Source organism: Pongo abelii, chromosome 14 (assembly GCF_028885655.2).
Source record: "Pongo abelii isolate AG06213 chromosome 14, NHGRI_mPonAbe1-v2.0_pri, whole genome shotgun sequence".
Classification (NCBI taxonomy): domain Eukaryota; kingdom Metazoa; phylum Chordata; class Mammalia; order Primates; family Hominidae; genus Pongo; species Pongo abelii.
This window is the reverse complement of record NC_071999.2, coordinates 21,113,842-21,133,485: the sequence shown is the minus strand read 5'-3', so window position 1 is coordinate 21,133,485 and position 19,644 is coordinate 21,113,842. Positions and strand designations below refer to the sequence as shown.

General features: G+C 39.3%; 1 protein-coding gene across 1 annotated transcript in view; it reads left to right on the top strand.

Annotated features, from left to right (window-relative positions):
- The window catches only part of TPTE2 (transmembrane phosphoinositide 3-phosphatase and tensin homolog 2), a 130,327-nt gene continuing 110,683 nt past the window's right edge, over nt 1-19,644 (top strand). The window contains 1 exon segment of the mRNA XM_054529366.2: nt 1-90. The gene's annotated coding sequence lies outside the window, so the exon portion shown is untranslated.

The window sequence follows — 19,644 nt, the reverse complement described above, 5'->3', positions numbered from 1 at the left end:
AACGAACAACCCCTTCAGAATGGGTTTGAAGAGCTGATCCCGTGGACAAAGAGGGGAAACTGTGGGAGTCCCCAGTTAACAATGAAGCAGGTAAGTGTTAATTTCAGGGGGTTATAAAATTTATTGATTGAAATTATTTCTGCCAGATATTCAGTTTCAGAGTGTAGATACTTACATGAATTTCAAAACACTTTGTAGATATCTTCATGGTGTCCTAAAAGAAATCTGACAAGGTTTTTTAAAAAGATGTTAGAATTTCACTTATTTTTAGATGCTTGATAAGGAAAATGAAGAAGTAAAACTATATGGCAAAAATGCGTCATGAATTTCTATGACATAAAAGGACTGAGAACTGCAAATGATTGCAGTTTTCTAATCGCTCAACAGGATATTACTTGGTGAATCTTCTATATATTAAATAAGGGGTATGAGATTATACTTCAATTTTGGAGAACATTACAACTCCTAAAGTCTCACACTGGTGTACTTTAGTCATAAAACCATTGCATTAATGAGCTGCAGGGAACTTGTATGAGCCACTCAAAGCAAAAACGTTAGTAGGCTTTGGAAATCTTTGCCAGCATAATATAGATGCTTTGAACTGGCAACAGAATAGCATCTACTTCACTGGGTAGTTGTTGGAGATGTTACCTCTTCCTAAATCAAAAGGAAAACAGTATTACTATGCTATTTATTTTTTATGATACCCATGTTGTCATCAGTTAAACATTTTAATTGAATTTATAGAAGTATTTTGAATTATAAAAGATTGATTTACTTTTAGGGTAAGATTAGCTAGAAGTTGGAAGAGCCTGAATAAGTCTTAGGAAAATGTAGTCCATATTTTAACCTTCATAATGTTGTGGTTTCATTGTAATATCTTAATTTTTGATAATCTTTAATTTGTTGGATTAATAGGTGGAACAGAAGCTTAAATATCAGAAATATTTAGTCTTATATGTAAATAATATAATTAATATAAAGTGTTGCTTTTTATAGGAAAACTTTAGAAACTTACAGATTCTTTTAGCAAATTCTTAATGTTTTGTATATTCATATTTTTGTTTTTGTTTTTTGAGAGGGATTCTCTCTCTGTTGCCCAGGCTGGAGTGCAGTGGCACGATCTCGGCTCACTGCAATCTCTACCTCCCGGGTTCAAGCAATTCTCATCCCCCAGCCGAGTAGCTGGGATCACAGGCGTGCGTCACCACACCCAGCTAATTTTTGTATTTTTAGTAGAGACGGGGTTTCGCAGTGTTGGCCAGGCTGGTCTCAAATTCCTGACCTCAGGTAATCCGCCTGCCTTGGCCTCCCAAAGTGCTGGGATTACAGGCGTGAACCACCATACCCGGCCTGTATATTCATATTGTACCTGCAATAATACAGCATACCGTGTTTCATGTATTACATAACGTATGTATTGCTTAAAGGATGGTTCTGTGTTCTGGAAGGTATCAGGGTAAGGTAAAAAGATCAATGCCTTTTTAAGTTGTACCAACCTGAGTACCAGCTCTTTCCATTATTGGCCATTTGCCTTTGAGGAAATTATTTAAGCACCTGGGCCTTAGTTTCCTCTTCTGTAAAATAATATCTGATATTAAGGAAAGATTTGGTCTACTCTTACAACATGTTTGGATTTCATTATTTGAAGAAACTTGGATGTTCCAAGTCCTCATGGTTAAAAACCTGATTTGAAAACCCAGTATTAGGCCGGGCACGGTAGCTCATGCCTGTAATCATAGTTACTTGGGAGGCTGAGGCAGGAGAATCACTTGAACCCAGGAGGCAGAGGTTGCAGCCAAGATTGTGCCACTGCACTCCAGCCAGGGCGACAGAGTGAAACTCCGTCTCAAGAAAAAAATAAATAAGTAAATAAAAAAGGAAGAAAGAAAAAAAAACAGTATTGAGGTATAATAATGTGACTTTACTCAGGAGAGTCAGTGAAGCATAGTGGTTAGAAGTTCAAGATCCTGAGTGAGTTACAGAATTGATCTCTCCAAGCCTCACTTCCTTCATCTCTAAAATGATGGGAATAATAATAATAGTACTCATTATATGAGATTGGTGTGAGGAGTAAGTGAGGTTAACCAGTAAAGCATCATCACCACCATCATCCCTGTTTCTACAGCAACAAAATTGTGAGGGAGTTTGCTTCTGTAACTATTTTCTGTTGTATACAGTAAAATTTTATTTTTCAAAATTTTACTTTATACTGGAACATTTTAAATCTTAGAATATTAACAAGGATAGTATGTATTATCCGGGAACCACCAAACAGGGTGCTGGGAAAGCACGAACTCCTGGTATATTGTCATCAGCAGTGAAACACTTAAGAGCGTCAAAATCATGAGTGATCAAACTCCAACGGAATTTATCTTAAATTTGACCTGGTTTCTGAGAAAATTTAATTTCTAAATAGCTAAATTTTCACTTTTTAATTTATGTCTTCTTTTTAAAACTCTCATTTATTTGTGTCTCTAATTTTTGTTTTCTTCCTTTTTTTTATTTCTGACTTTTAGGTTCAGGCGTACATGTGCAAGTTTGTTACATGGGTAACTTGAGTGTCGTGGGGGTTTGATGTACAGATAATTTTGTCACCCAGGTAATCAGCATAATACCTGATAGGTAGTTTCCCAATATTCATTCTCCTCCCACCCTCCACCCTCAAATAGGCCCCAGTGCCTGTTGTTCCCTTCTTTGTGTCTGTATATACTCCGTGTTTAGCTCCCACTTATAAGTGAGGACATGCCGTATTTGGTTTTCTGTTTCTGCATTAATTCACTCAAGATAATGGCCTCCAGCTCCATCCATGTTGCAGCAAAGGCCATTATCTCATTATTTTTGTAGCTGCATAGTATTCCATGGTGTATATGTCCCCCATTTTCCTTATCCAATCCACCATTCATGGGCACCTAGATTGATTCCATGTCTTTGTGATTGTGAATAGTGCTGCAGTGAACATACATATGTATGTATCTTTATGATAGAATAATTTATATTCATGTGGGCATATACCCAGTAATGGGGTTGCTGGGTCGAATGGTAGTCCTGTTTTAAGTTCTTTGAGAAATCTCCAGACTGCTTTCCACAGTGGCTGAACTGATTTACATTTCCACCAACAGTGTATAAGCATTCCCCTTCCTCTGCAACCTCACCAGCATCTGTTGTTTTCGATTTTTTAATAATAGTCATTCAGACTGGTGTGAGGTGGTATCTCGTTGTGGTTTTGATTTGTATTTCCCAGATGATTCATGACATTGAGCATTTTTCATATGTTTGTGGGCCATGTGTATGTCTTCTTTTGAGAAGCGTCCGTTCATGTCCTTTGCCCATTTTTTAATAGGGTTGATTGTTTTTGCTTCTTCAGTTGTTTGAGTTATAGATTCTGGATATTAGACCTTTGTTGGTTGCATAGTTTGCAGATATTTTCTCTCATTCTGTAGGTTGTCTGTTTATTGAAATTTCTTTTGTTGTGCAGAAGCTCATTAGTTTTATTAGATCGCACTTGTCAATTTTTATTTTTATTACAGTTGCTTTTTTTTTTTTTTTTGAGACAGAGTTTTCGCTCTTTTTGTAGAGGGGAGTGCAGTGGGGCGATCTCAGCTCACTGCAACCTCTGCCTCCTGGGCTTAAGTGATTCTCCTGCCTCAGCCTCCCAAGTAGCTGGGATACAGGTGCCCGCCACCATGCCCAGCTAATTTTTTTTGTATTTTTCATATAGACAGGGTTTTGCCATGTTGGCCAGGCTGGTCTTGAACTCCTGATCTCAGGTGATTTGCCTGCCTTGGCCTCCCAAAGTGCTGGGATTACAGGAGTAAGTCACCGCACCTGGCCTACAGTTGCTTTTTGACTTTGTCATGAAGTCTTTGCCTGGGCTGTTGTCTAGAATGGTATTTCCTAGATCTTCTTCAGGGTTTTTATAGTTTTAGTTTCACATTTAAGCCTTTAATCCATCTTGAGTTGATTTTTGTATATGGTCAAAGGTGGGGGTCCAATTTCAGTCTTCTGCATATGGCTAGTCTAAGGCTATTTTTGATATGCTTTCCTAGTGTAACTCTCAATTTAGAGGCTTCAGTGGCAAAAGAAGGTCAGGATGGTGTTAATCACACTTTTGTTTCTATTCTTTAGTTGGTTTAAACCTTTTCACTTCTTACATATCCTCTATGATATCTGGAATATATGCTGTAATATGAGGCAAGAAGAACAGTGAGATAAGTTCAAATTACCATAAAACCCTAAAGAAGGGCTCTGTTATTTGGGCAAGTATAGTGTGGAGAAAATTAGGGGAAGTGTAAAGATTATTAGGCATGTGCTAACTGAAAGGTAGCAGGATCTGTTTGCTGTTTTAGATGAGATTATGGCCTGTGAACAAGAGCCTTAAAGTACTGACAGAAAAAGAAATAATAGTTTTGATACTACATGGAAGTGGAAAACAACAATTCAAAGTGAAAATGACTGAATTTGGTTCAGTGCTCTACTATGCCCTTCTCAAAAAGAATTGGTCATTGCTATTAACTGCAATTCACCCTTTATTTGTTGTACCATATTTTAAAAGTATTCAATATTTAAAGCAGAATTAGACATAATTAACCTGTCACCTTATTTGATTGTGCATCATATAGAATTTCCTTCTTATGTTTAATGTTTTACTATCTCTTATGTTTTCTTTACTGTATTGTGCTTCTTTGGTTTATTAAACATATTTTAAATTATATAAATAATAATGAAAGTTTACTTCCAAAAAGTCAAATGGTGTAAAAGAATATCATACTTTATCCCTCATCTCTCTTCTTTTTTTCTGAAATAACCATTGTTGGTAGTTTGATATATGTTCTCTCCATCCACATTAAATGGCAGTTACACATTTATCTGCTGTTTTATTTGACTTCCATGGGACCATACTATACATATATTGTCCTGCAGTGTGCATATATATATATATGTATGTATATGTATATTTATTACTTATCAGTATGTCTTGAAAGCATTTCCTTGTCATTACATAGAGATAGACCTTATTGTCCCATTGTTATGAACACAGACCATAATTTCTTTTAATTTACACATGTTCTTGTGTACATGTTTGAATACTTTCAATTCCTAGAAGGGTCAAAGAATAGGTGTATTTTAAATTGCCATAAATACTTACAAATTCTCTTCTGAAATGATAGCCAGTTGACCCACTCCAACCAATTATGTAAAAATCCTATTTCTTCACAGTCTAATACTGGATATTGTTAATCTTTCAATGTTCTGGATAAAAACTGATATCAATGGTGTTTTCATTTGCATTTCACTGATTGATAACCAGATTACACGTCTTTTCATATGTTTATTGGCTATTTGTACTTCCTCTTTGACTTATCTTTTTATGTCCTTTGACTTTCTGTTGGGATCTTTGTTAATTGTGTTTGCAGGAACTCAATATATTATAGGCTTTAATTCTTAAACTCTTACATGTGTTGGAAATATGTTTCCCAGTCTGTCTCTTTGCCTTCTTTTAAAATAATTTGACTTTAAAAATCATAGTAAGCATTTGGTTTAATATAAAAGGTGATAATATAAAGCACAAGGCTTATGAAGCCATTCTTTTTATCACCTATTAGGCCTGTTCTCAGAGCCAACGTCTTTTAATCTTTTAGATGTATTTTACTTTTTATATTTCTAAATTATATGCTTCTATCTATTTTAGATATCATCTAGTGTGTATATCTTCTCATCCTTCCAATATAGATACATCACAAATTTTTGTTAGATCTGTATTCATTGTTTATACTAATATGACTATGGACAAATGTGTGGGTGTTTTTTTGTTTTGTTTTTTGGTGTTTTTTGAGACAGAGTCTCACTCTGTCACCTGGGCTGGAGTACAGTGGCAGGATCATGGCTCACTGCAGCCTTGAATTCCTGGGCTCAAGTGATCTTCCCATGTCATCCTTTCTAGTAAGGAGGACCACAGGCACATTTTTTTTTTTCTTTCTTTTTTTTTTTTTGGAGACGAGGTGTCACTATGTTGCCCAGGCTGGCCTCAAACTTCTGGGCTCAAATGATCTTCCCACCTTGGCCTCCCAAAGTGCTGGGATTACAGGTGTGAACCAGTGTGCCCAGCCTGCAAAATTGTTTAATGGTAAGACAAAAAATATTCTATGAGTATATATTCTTTTTTTCTTTCTTTTCTTTTCTTTTTTTTTTTTTTGAGACAGAGTCTGCTCTGTCACCCAGGCTAGAGTGTAGTGGCACGATCTTGGCTCACTGCAACCTCCACCTCCTGGGTTCAAGCAATTCTCCTGCCTCAGCCTCCCAAGTAGCTGGGATTATAGGCGCCCACCACTATGCCCAGCTAATTTTTGTATTTTTAGTAGAGATGGGGTTTTACCATCTTTGCCAGGCTGGTCTCGAACTCTTGACCTTGTGATCTACCCGCCTTGGCCTCCCAAAATGCTGGGATTACAGGCGTGAGCCACTGCACCTGGCTGAGTATATTTTCTTTCCTGTTCCCGTGTTCCCACCCAAAGTTAACAGTTGCTTTATTTTTTTTCCTATTTGTTTTTCCTATATTTCATATAGCCTCTCAAATTCACATGCACAAAAATATTGGATTACCTGTTAATTTCATTTTTTGTCCATGGGTACCAGGAGCTCTCTGTCTGTAGCTGTCATCTATACCTAGGTTTTCTGGCACAACTGTCTTCCTATCATTTTGCCCTCCTCCTGGGACTTTCGTCTCTTCTATGTTGGATACCCTTTCTTTTTGGACCACACATTTTCTTCTCTATCTCATTTTGTTGGAGCACATGCTTTGAGATCCTTGATCTATAAAAACATCTTTCCTCTGTCTTGTTACTTTTTTAATGGTTTACTTGAGGATAAAATTCAAGATTGGAAATAGTTTTATTTCACATTAAGCCTTTGCTCCATTGTCTTTCTTGCTCTGTCACCCAGGCTGGAGTGCAGTGGCGCGATCTCAGCTCACTGCAACCCTCACCTCTCAGGTTCAAGTGATTCTCCTGCCTCATCCTCCCAAGTAGCTGGAATTACAGACGTGAGCCACTGTGCCTGGCCTTTTTTTTTTTTTTTTTTTTTTTTTTTGAGACAGAGTCTCACTCTGGTTGTCCAGGCTGGGGTGTGGTGGTGCGTTCTCGGCTCACTGTAGGCTCGACCTCCCAGGTTCAGGTGATTCTACCACCTCGGCCTCCCGTACAGGCACTCGCCACCATGCCTGGCTAATTTTTTATATTTTTATTAGGGATAGGATTTCTCTATGTTGCCCAGGCTGGTCTTGAACTCCTGGACTCAAGCAATCCACCCACCTTAGCCTCCCAGAATGTTGGGATAATAGGAGTGAGCCATGTTCCTGGCTACGCCACTGTCTTATGTTGTTGAGAATGCTTTTGCCATTTTTTTCCATTCTTATCCTAGATTCATTGTATGTGATCTCTCTCTTTTTTTTTTTTTTTGGTAACTTTTAGCATCTTCTCTTCATAATATTAATAAGTTTAGGGAGAGCTATCCTTGGTAAGGGATTTTATTTGTTTACAATCATTGTTCTAGGCATTATTAGGTAATTTTAAGTAACTTCATTTTTCGATTCTGGCTAAATTTTCTTGTTTTATTTGATAATTTCAGCCTCCCATTTTTTTTTGTTTTTCTCCTATTGTTCTATGCTCTGAGGACATTCCTTAACTATTATCTTACAACCTCTCCATTGGGTTTTTTGTTTCTTCCACATGCTTCATTGGGCTGGGTGTGGTGGCTCATGCCTGTAGTCCCAGCACTTTGGGAGGCTGAGACGAGTGGATCACCTGAGGTCAGGAGCTCAAGACCAGCCTGGCCAACATGTCGAAACCCCATCTCTACTAAAAATACAAAAATTAGCCGGGTGTGGTGGTGCATGCCTGTAATCCCAGCTAGCTGGGAGGCTGAGGCAGGATAATTGCTTGAACCCAGGAGGCAGAGGTTGCAGTGAGCCGAGATTGTGCTATTGCACTCCAGCCTGGGCAACAAGAGTGAAACTCCCTCTCAAAAAAACAAAAACAGAAACAAAAACAAAAACAAACTAACTAAATGCTTTGTTGTTGTTCTTTTTAGTATTATATTTTTTTCCCCAAAGTGTTGGGATTACAGGAGTGAGCTACTGTGCCTGGCCCAGTTTCACTCTCTTGAAGGCTCTGGGCTATAAATGTCACACACCACCTCTGTTTAGGTTCTGCTGGTGATAATTTAAACATATGCCCATGCCTAACCCAATAGGGGCTGGGAAATGTAATGTTGCTGAACAGCTGTGCACAGGTTTTTTTTTCTTTTAAGAGGTGTGGTGTCACTCTGTCTTCCGGGCTGGAGTGCAGTGGTGTGATCACAGCTTATTGCAGCCTCAAACTCCTGGGCTCAAGTGATTGATCCTCCTTCCCCCAGCCTTTCAGGTACTAAGACTACAGGTGCATGCCACAACACCTGGCTACTTTTTAAATGTTCTGTAGAGACGAGGTCTCACTTTGTTGCTCAGGCTGGTCTTAAACTCCAGGCTTCAAACTATCCTCCTGCCTCAGCCTCCCAAAGTGCTGAGATTACAGACATGAGCCACCATCCCCTGCCCATGGACAGATTTTTAATTCATTTACCAAGATAAAAAGCAAGAGTAGATTTTGAGAGATAGGTATGAGTTCCTGCCAAGGAGTCTGTCACTTATGTTAGACACTTTCTTAAAATACCTACTGTTCTTTGAATGTTTATTAATACTTGAGAAGAAGGCCATGAAAAGCTGTTTGTTAGATGCATGAATGGACGGGACTAGTTAACTGGTAGCTTCATTTAAGAGGAATCGGGAAGGAATCTCTTCATGTAGGGACTTCTGTGACACCCTATTTATAATTTTTCTCACTGAGTTTCTCCAATGAGAGCTCTTCCAACCACCTGACTTGAGGCTATAGGCTTTGGCTGTGTGCTGAGAACTGGGTGGGGGAAAAGGATTGGGGTGAGGGGGCTGTCTCACCATTCAGCATAAAGACTTTCACTTAATTCTCCTCTTATAAATCCAACAACTTATTTCCTCTTTCCATTTTAATTTCTCCAAAAAGTAAACTGCCCATCTTCTTCAGGAATGGAGGAGGATACACATCTAGAGGTACATGTGGGAGATGGGACACAGGAGATCTAACTGTTCCCTAAACCTATTTTCAATTAATCCTCCTGTTTTTTGTTCCTTATCCCCACTCATAACTTCAATGGTACCTGATTCCTCTCTTCTTAAGGCTTTTTGAAGCCTTTTTGCTTCTTGTCTTCCCCTTTTACAGATAGTTTTAGTATCTTCTCCTCTGCTAAGTCAGTTACTACTCATTTGTGCACTTTTCATCTTTTACAGTTTTACTCCCATCTCTTGTCTGTTCTTTTTCTTTTCATCTTTGTGCTTTTGTACTTTTTCCTCTTGTCTGGCCATTTGGTAGGTGTTACAAGGGAGCAGAGATTCAAGCATGGATTCAATTTGCCACAGTTTAAGTCCTTGCTGCCTATCGTGTGTGTGTGTGTGTGTGAGTGTGCATGTGTGTGTTTTGCTTTTTGTTTTTGAGACAGTCTCACTCTATCACCTGGGCTGGACTGCAGTAGCACAATCACAGTTCACCACAGCCTTGAAGTCCAGGCGTAGATGATCCTGTCACTTCAGCCTCTTAAGTATGATAGCTGGGGTGACAGGCGCATGCCACCATGCCCGATTAATTTTTTTTATATATTTGGTAGAGATGGGGTTTTGTCAGGTTGCCCAGGCTGGTCTTGAACTTCTGGGCTCAAGCAGTCTACCTGCCTTGGCCTCCCAAATTCCTGGAATTACAGGCATGAGCCACCGCGCCTGGCCTGGCTGCTTATTTTTTAATATAACTTAGAATGTTTAGAATGTTTTTAATGAATAGAGATTTAATTTGTACATGGCTCCATAGCCTTTTTCTGTTTAATCTATTTAGAACTTATTTTTGTATATAGTATATCCTCTTTATTGCTCTCTTTTTTTCCTTTGCATCATTTCCTTTGACAGCCAGTACCACTTGGCTGTCATTCATTCATTGATTCATTCAGGAAGGATCTATTCATTCTGCCCTCCTGGAGCATTCTAAGTTAAAAAGACTGTTGATCTACATTATCTTATATTCATATAGCCAATTATACTTTTGAAAAAAATATAATGTTACCAAGATAATATTAACCATCCTTTTTACTTTCAATCTACCTATGTTGTGTTTAAGGTGAATTTCTTATGAACAGCATATAGTTGGTTCATGTTTTTATATCCACTGTACCAGTCTCTGTCTTTTAATTGGTATACTTAGATTATTTACATTTAAAGTATTATTTTCTATTCATTTTCTCTACTTCTCATTTCTCTGTCTTTTCTTGGCTTTTTTTTTTTTTTGAGACAGGTTCTCACTCTTCGCCCAGGCTGGAGTGCAGTGGTGTGATCACAGCTCACTACAGCCTCGATCTCCCAGGCTCAGGTGATCCTCCCACTTCAGCCTTTCAAGTAGCCGGGACTATGGGCATTGCCATCACACCTAGCTAAATTTTGTATATTTTATAGAGACAGGGTTTCGCCATATTGCCCAGTCTGGTCTTGAACTCCTGGGCTCAAGCAATCCTCCTGTCTCAGCCTCCCAAAGTGCTGGGATTATAGGTGTGAGCCATGGCGCCTGGCCTCTTGGCTTCTTGTCAGCTGCCTGAACGTTTTTCACAATTCCATCTTGTTTCATTTATATATTTAAAAATATAATTTGTATGGTATTCTTGATGGTTGTGATTATTTATGAAAATATTCATTAGTGGCCAGGCGTGGTGGCTTACACCTGTAATCCCAGCACTTTGGGAGGCCGAGGGAGGTGGATCACCTGAGGTCAGGAGTTCGAGACCAGCCTGACCAACATGGGTGAAACCCTGTCTCTACTAAAAATACAAAAATTAGCCGGAGTGCTGGCAGGTGCTTGTAGTCTCAGCTACACAGGGGCCCGAGGCAGGAGATCACTTGAACCCGGGTGCAGAGGTTGCAGTGAGCCTAGATGGCCTATCGCACTCTAGCCTAGAAGACAAGAGTGAAACTCTCTCTCTTAAAAAAACAAAAAAAAGGGGCTGGGTGTGGTGGCTCATGCCTGTAATCCCAGCACTTTGGGAGGCTGAGGCAGGCAGATCACCTGAGGTCAGGAGTTCGAGACCAGGCTGGCCAATGTGGTGAAACCTTGTCTCTACTAAAAATTACAAAAATTAGCCAGGTGTGGTGGCACACTCCTGTAGTCCCAGCTACTTGGGCGGTGGGACGATCGCTGGAGCCCAGAAGGTGGAGGTTGCAGTGAGCTGAGATCATGCCACTGCACTCCAGCCTGGGTGACAGAGCAAGACTCTGTCTTAATTAAAAAAAAAAAAGAAAAAGAAAGACTGAAAATCAATGAAGTAAGTTTATAATCCTAAGATACGAGAAAAGCAACACGTGTTTTTGTTTTGTTTTGTTTTGTTTTTTTGAGACAGAGTCTTGCCCAGGCTAGAGTACAGTGGCACATAGCTCACTGCTGCCTTGACCTCCTGGGCTCAAGTGATCCTCCCACCTCAGCCTCCCATGTAGCTGGGACCACAGGCTCACACCACCATGCCTAGCTAATGTTTTTATTTGTAGAGACAGGGTCTCACCGTGTTGCCCAGGCTGGTCTTGAACTCCTGGGCTCAAGCTATTCTCCTGCTCAGCCCCTCAAAGTGTTGGGATTACAGGCATGAGCCACCATGTCTGGCCTACATGAAATATATGCTTATTTGGTTTTGATTTTTACACTTTTATGAGGCCAAGATGAACCCCCATTACCTCCCAAAAAGGAACATCCTACTAGCTTCACATTAGAAATGGAATATTTACACAATATAAACAGAGAAAACTGAGATGGGGTGATTAGGAGATTTAATAAGTCAGAGTAAATCTTAAAGGGAAATAGAATGAAATGTCTAAGGTAAAGGCAGAAATTAATAGAAATAGTATAATAGGATCCATAAAGTCAAACACTAATTCATTTGAAAAAACTAATAAATTTCTGTCCAGATTTATTTTTTTAAAAAGCTAAGTTTTAAAAAGGACCACAGTATGGCTGTCACCTTGATTACAGCCTTGTGAGACCCTCAGCAGGAGACTCTCAGAAACTGTGAGAGTTGCTCATGTCTGTAATCCCAGTGACTTGGGAGGGAAATGGAAAGATTGCCTAAGCCCAGGAATTGGAGGCTGCAGTGAGCTATGATCGTGCCACTGTATTCCATCCTGAGTGACAGAGCAAGACCCGTATCTAAAAAAAATTTAAAATGTGAATAACTATTGATGTGGTAAAGATTAAGAGATTTATTTTTAAAGAAGCTATTATGAACAATTTCATGGCAACAAATTGGAAAATTTCATGGGCAAATTACTCAAAACTATGTTATTAAAATAATTTTAAAGGAAAAACTGAATAATCATTAAAGAAATTTGATTGGGATTTTAAAATCTTCCCAGAAAACAAACCCTAAACTCAGAGAAGTTTTCATGAATGTTCTACTGAACATTCAGGAAAAAAATAATTCCAATCTTATATAAATTATTCCAAAACATGGAAAAAGAGGAAGCACTCCCCAATTAATCTCAATCATGGAGACAAATTTGAAAAATCCAAAGCAAGATAGTAAAGCAAATTCAGCAATGACTAGAAATATTATCAAGTTGAGTTTGTTCCACAATGTCAGGGCAATTTAACAATGGAGGAAAAAGATCACACATTATCTCAAAAGATGCAGAAAAAAAAGTTTGGTAAACCTTGGCAGCCATTTATAATTTTAAAAAAAATAAATCTTAGAAAACTTGGAGTAGAAGAGAACTTTTTAAACCTGATAAGTGGCATTTACAAAAAGCCTACAGCAAATATCTTTATGCTGAAGTACTAAATGATTTCCTTTAAGATGATAAATAAGAGCAGGATAATCACTATCATGATTTCAGCATTGTACTGGGGGCCTAGCCTGTGCAGTATAGCAAGAAAAAAAGTGATTAGGATTGGAAATCCACCCTATAGTAACCCCAAGTAAATCACAACCTCTCTTTGAGTGTGGATGAGACCTGAGACATGCTTCCAACAACAGAATATGGCTAAGGTGATGGGGGTAGTCACTCCTTTGATTGGTTCATGTTATATGGCAAAAGTAATGGAATAGTTACTCTTGTGATTATGTTATGTTACAGAAGACTGCTTGTTAGCGGACTAGAGTGCGCTATCATGTTGTAAGAAGGCCTGTGAATGAGCCACCTGGCAAGAAACCTTGGGGACCACTAGGAGCTGATGGAAAACCCCCAGCTGACAGCCAGAACAAGGCAGGGACCTCCATCCTACGGCTTCAGATAACTGAATCCTGCCAACAACTACCTGAGCTTAGAAGAGGATGCTAAGTTTTAAAAAGGACCACAGTCTGGCTGTCACCTTGATTACAGCCTTGGGAGACCCTGAGCAGGAGACTCTTGAGAAAATAAGTGCATGTTTTAAGCCACTAAGTGTGAGGTTATTCATTATGCACCAGTAGACAGCTAATAAAGGAAGAAAGAAACAAACCTGTTATTAGAGACTATTACGTAGAAAACAAAAGAATCTATGGCTAAATCATAAGAATTAACAGAATTTATTTGGCACTTTTGCAGTTGCATTTCTATATGCTAGCAACAAACATGTAAAAATATAATTTATAAAAAGTTAACATTTACAGTAGCATCAAAAATATAAATAAATAAAATCTTAATAAAATATATGCAAGAAGATTTTGAGTAAGATGTTTTAAAACTTTAATGAAACACAGATTAGTAATAAAAATAATAAAGAGATATAGGCTGGGCGCAGTGGCTCACGACTGTAATCCTAGTGCCTTGGAAAGCTAAAGCCGACAGATCACCTGAGGTCAAGAGTTCGAGACCAGACTGGCCAACATGGCAAAACCCCACCTCTACTAAAAATACAAAAGTTAGTTGGGTGTGGTGGCACACGCCTGTAGTCACAGATACTTGAGAGGCTGGGGTGGGAGGATCGCTTGAACCTGGGAGGTTGAGGTTGCAATGAGCTGAGATTACGCCACTGCACTGCAGCCTGAGTGACAGAGCTAGACTTTGTCTCAAAAAAAAAAAAAATAATAATAATAATAAAGAGATTTAATTGGGTAGATAAGTTCTAGAATAAAGAGGCTCAACATCATGAAAATGTGAATTCTTTCCATATTAATCTCTAGATTTAATGCAGTTTCGTACAAAATTCCAATAGGATTTATTTTATTTTATTTTTTGAGATGACGTTTTGCTCTTGCTGCTCAGGCTGTAGTGCAATGGCACAAGCTCAGCTCACTGCAACCTCCACCTCCTGGGTTCAAGCGATTCTCCTGCCTCAGCCTCCTGAGTAGCTGGGATTACAGGTACTCGCCATCACACCTGGCTAATTTTGCACTTTTAGTAGAGATGGGGTTTCAGCATGTTGGTCAGGCTGGTCTTGAACTCCTGACCTTAGGTGATTCACCCACTTCGGCTTCCCAAACTGCTGGGATTACAGGCGTGAGCCACCATGCCTGGCCCCAATAGGATTTGTCATGGAACTTCATAAATGTATTGTAAAATCATCATAGGGAGAAGCAAAGAGCCAAGAAGAGCCAAAATACTCTTGAAAAATAGGACAAGGTGAGGGAGTTGCCCTAATTTGGAAGCTATCAAGATTTATTATAAAGCTATAATAATTAGACATGATACATACAGATAGTTAAATGGACTGATGGAACAGAATAGAGAACACAGAAATAGAACATTAGTATATGGAAATTTGACATGTGATAAAATCAGTGCTATGGTTTTGTATTAGTCCATTTTCATACTGCTATGAAGAAATACCCAAGACTGGGTAATTTATAAAGAAAAAGAGGTTTAATGGACTCACAGTTCCACATGGCTGGGGAGGCCTCACAATCAGAAAGCAAAGGAGAAGCAAAGGCACATCTTACACAGTGGCAGGCAAGAGAGCGTGTGCAGGGGAACTGCCCTTTATAAAACCATCAGATCTCATAAGACTTATTCACTATCACAAGAATAGCATGGGAAAAACTCACCCCCATGATTCAGTTACCTCCCATCTGGTCCCTCCTACTTCATGTGGGGATTATGGGAGCTACAACTCAAGGTGAGATTTGGATGGGGACACAGCCAAACCATATCAAGTTTGAATGTCCCCTCCAAAACTCATGTTGACCCTTAATCCCCAATGTGGCAGTGTTGAGAGGTAGGGCCTTTAAGAGTTGATTGGATCATGAGGGCTCTGCCCTCAATGGATTAATCCACACATGGATTAATGGATTAATGGGCTATCATGGGGGGGGCACTGGTGGCTTTATAAGAGGGAGAATCTAGCATAGTACCTGAGCATGCTCAGCCACTTCAGAACTCTGTAGAGAGTCCCCACCAGCAAGCAGTCTCTCACCAGACATGCCCCTTGACCTTGACATCTCAGCTTCCATAACTAAGAAATAAATTCATTTCTTTATAAGTTCCCTGCTTCATACCATACATACAAAAAATCCAATTCTGTCAGATTTATGATCTAAATGACAAACAAAATTTAAAATGTTTGAAGCAGGCTGGGTGCATTGGCTCATACCTGTAATCCCAGCACTTTGGGAGGTCGAGGTGGGCGGATCACTTGAGGTCAGGAGTTCAAGACCAGCTTAGCCAACATGGTGAAACCCTTTCTCCACTAAAAATACAAAAAATTAGCCAGGTGTGGTGGCACACACCTGTAATCCCAGTTATTCGGGAGGCTGAGGCAGGAGAATCACTTGAACCTGGGAGGTGGAGGTTGCAGTGAGCCAAGATCACGCCACTGCACTCCATCCTGGGCAATAGAGGGAGACCGCATCTCAAAAAATAAAGAAAAAAGGAAAAAAAAAGGCCAGGCGCAGTGGCTCACACCTGCAATCTCAGCACTTTGGGAGGCCGAGGCGGGTGGATCACAAGGTCAGGAGACTGAGACCATCCTGGCTAACACGGTGAAACCCTGTCTCTACTAAAAATACAACAAATTAGCCGGGCATGGTGGCGGGCGCTTGTAGTCCCAGCTACTCAGGAGGCTGAGGCAGGAGAATGGCGTGAACCCGGGAGGCGGAGCTTGCAGTGAGCTGGGCTGGCGCCACTGCACTCCAGCCTGGGTGACAGAGTGAGACTCCATCTCAAAAAAAAAAAAAAAGTTTGAAGCAAAATATAGGAGAATATCTTTATTGCTCTGGTGTAGGCAAGGATTTAAGATATCAGAAGCATAATCTCTGAATAAATTTGACTATGTTAAAATTTAGAACTTCTTTTAAGCAAAAAGGCAAAACCAAGAGTGAAAAGATAAGCATCAAACTTGGAGAAATATTCACATATAATCACTAAATTGTTAGTATTCAGAAAATATAAAGAATTCCTGTAGCCAAAAGTACCATTTATGAATCTACTTATTGATGAATGTTTTCTGAAGGTCTTTTGCCCAGAGGAAAAATAGTGCATTAAAAAGCTTCTGTCCGGCCGGGTGTGGTGGCTCACACCTGTAATCCCAGCACTTTGGGAGGCCGAGATGGATGGATCACCTGAGGTCAGGAGTTTGAGACCAGCCTGGCCAACATGGTGAAACCCCGTCTCTACTAAAAATATTAAAAACCTAGCTGGGCGTGGTGGTGGGCACCTGTAATCCCAGCTACTCGGGAGGCTGAGGCAGGAGAATTGCTTGAACCCAGGAGACAGAGGTTGCAGTGAGCCAACACAGTGCCACTGCACTCCAGCCTCGGCGACAGAGTAAGACCCTGTCTCAAAAAAAAAAAAAAAAAAAAGCTTCTGTTGCAAACAAACAAACTTCTAAAAATCAAATAGAAGGCCTGGGCACAGTGGCTCACGCCTGTAATCCCAGCACTTTGGGAGGCTGAGGTGGGCAGATCGCCTGAGGTCAGAAGTTTGAGACCAGCCTGGCCAACAAGGTGAAACCCTGTCTCTACTAAAAATAAAAATTTAGCTGAGCATGGTGGCAGGTGCCTGTAATCCCAGCTACTTGGGAGGCTGAGGCAGGAGAATAGCTTGAACCTGGCAAGTGGAGGTTGCAGTGAGCCAAGATCGCGCTCCAGCCTGAGTGACAAGAGCAAAACTCCATCTCAAAAAAAAAAAAAAAAATCAAGTAGAAGACAACCCCCCAAAATAGTGAGCAAGTGCCATAGCATTTCATACATTTCATAGAAGAAAAAATATAAGTGGCTAATAAAGATATAAAAGAATGCCCAGGGAAATGCAAATTAAAACCATATTGAGGTAGCATTTGTACCCCTTAGATGGCCAAAAAATTAAAAGTTAGGTGGTATTACTTTTACACTGTTGGTGGCAGTGTAAATTGGCAACCCCTTTTTGGAATTACATAATTATACTTATAATATATGTTCTATATAATTATATAACATATTTATTTCATATTCATATTAAACAAGTATATTTATGAATATATTCAGAATTGTGTATATGTATTATATATATTTATATATGTAATTACATAATTTATGAAAATCAATCCTGTTCCTGGAGAACATACCCCCCAAAAAAACCTCTTGCAGATAAGGACTGGGAAGCAAGTACAGAAATGATCGAAACAGTACAAATCAGGGGAGAATGTGCCCAAGACCTGGAGAACTGATAATAAATTGTGGTTTATCCTTGCAATGGAACACTATATGGCAGTGAAATGATTGAAATAGAGCTATACACATCATCATAGACGAATTTCAGAAACAACGCTGAGTGAAAAAGTAAGTTTCAGCAGAATACATGCAATATAATAGTATTTTATAAAATTCAGAAGCCAAATTTTGAATATACTTTCTTAGCTATAAATGTGATAAAACTATAAAGAAAAGCACAGGAATGATCAACATAACACGATGATTGAGGAGGGACACACAGGGGCTTCGACAGTACTGTCATTCTGTTCCTCAAGTTGGATGGCAGGTTCACAGGTGGTCATTTCCTCATGCTTTCATGTTATACTCATTATATGATGACTATATTATAATTATACTATAATATATGTTATGCATATTATACATTATATTATACATATTTTGTATGTAACAGTGTTTCATAATATTTTAAGGAATGCGTGGAAATGGGCACATAATGTAGATATGCAGTGCCTAGCCATCAGTAGAGTCTCAGAATTACCAGATTCCAAGATAATTCCTACACAAAAACAAGCAAACAAAGCGCATGTTACCTAGAATGAAAAGACCATCCATATTCTAATAAACGGAGACAATCAAATAGGGAATCCCTCTTTTAAGGTTGGCATTTGCTATATGCTTGGAAGTGATTTGAAGCAGAAATTGCTTATGAATAAATCTTCTTCTTAATAAAACAGAAGCTTGTTTTTAATGTCATATTATCCCTGCCGAGAAATTAAAAATCCTGGAGGTAGGCTGGGCATGGTGGCTAACATCTGTAATCCCAGCACTTTGGGAGGCCAAGGCAGGCAGATCACTTGAGGCCAGGAGTTCGAGACCAACCTGGCCAACATAGCAAAACCTTGTCTCTACTAAAAATACAAAAAATAGCTGGGCATAATGGCAGGCAGCTGTATGTAGTCCCAGGTACTTGAGAGGCTGAGGCAGGAGAATCACTTGAACCCGGTAGGTGGAAGTTGCAGTGAGCTGAGGTCACATCATTGCACTCCAGCCTGGGCGACAGAGTGAGACTCCATCTCAAAAAATAAAAAAATTAAAAAAAATATTAAAATCCTGGAGATAGTATTACTTATAACCTCAATCACTTATTAATCAACCTAAATTTAATCCTTGATTTTATAATATCTTTCTATAGAGTTTTGTTTTGGTTTTGCTTTGTTTTTAGAAAAGACAGGTGCATTTACCCTCTTAGGGGATGACCATTGGTATTTTAAAAAATATGACATTTGCTGAGAATTCCTTAAATTTTTCTAATTTTCACTAGCCAGTGATGACATTGTCCCTTTTTTGCAGATAGCTTTGGAAGAAGATGATACCTCCACAGTTCACACCATGTTGTTAAAAACATCCTTCGTTTGACCATTTATACATTTGGTTCTAAAGAAGGTGTTATCCTTAGATTCTTGGATCTAAAGAATTTTTTTTTTTTTTTGAGAAGGAGTCTCACTCTGTCACCCAGGCTGGAGTGCAGTCTGTGATCTCGGCTCACTGCAACCTCCGTCTTCTGGGTTCCAGTGATTCTCCTGCCTCAGCCTCCTGAGTAGTTGGGACTACATGTGCCCACCACCACGCCTGGCTAATTTCTGTATTTTTGGTAGAGATGGGGCTTCACGATGTTGGCCAGGCTGGTCTCGAACACCTGACCTCAAGTGACAACGCCCGTCTCGGCCTCCCAAAGTTCTGAGATTGCAGGCATAAGCCACTGTGCCCAGCAAGAGTATATTAAGATTCTTGTCTCATTACTATTCTTAAAATTGCTCTAAAACTTGCTTAAGTAATCAGATTTAAATTATGTAAATACAGACAACAAAACTCTTAATCCTAAAGGTGCTTTTAAAATTCAGGCATTCATACATGGCATGCAAATTGGCTACAAATTGGGAAGATTTTATT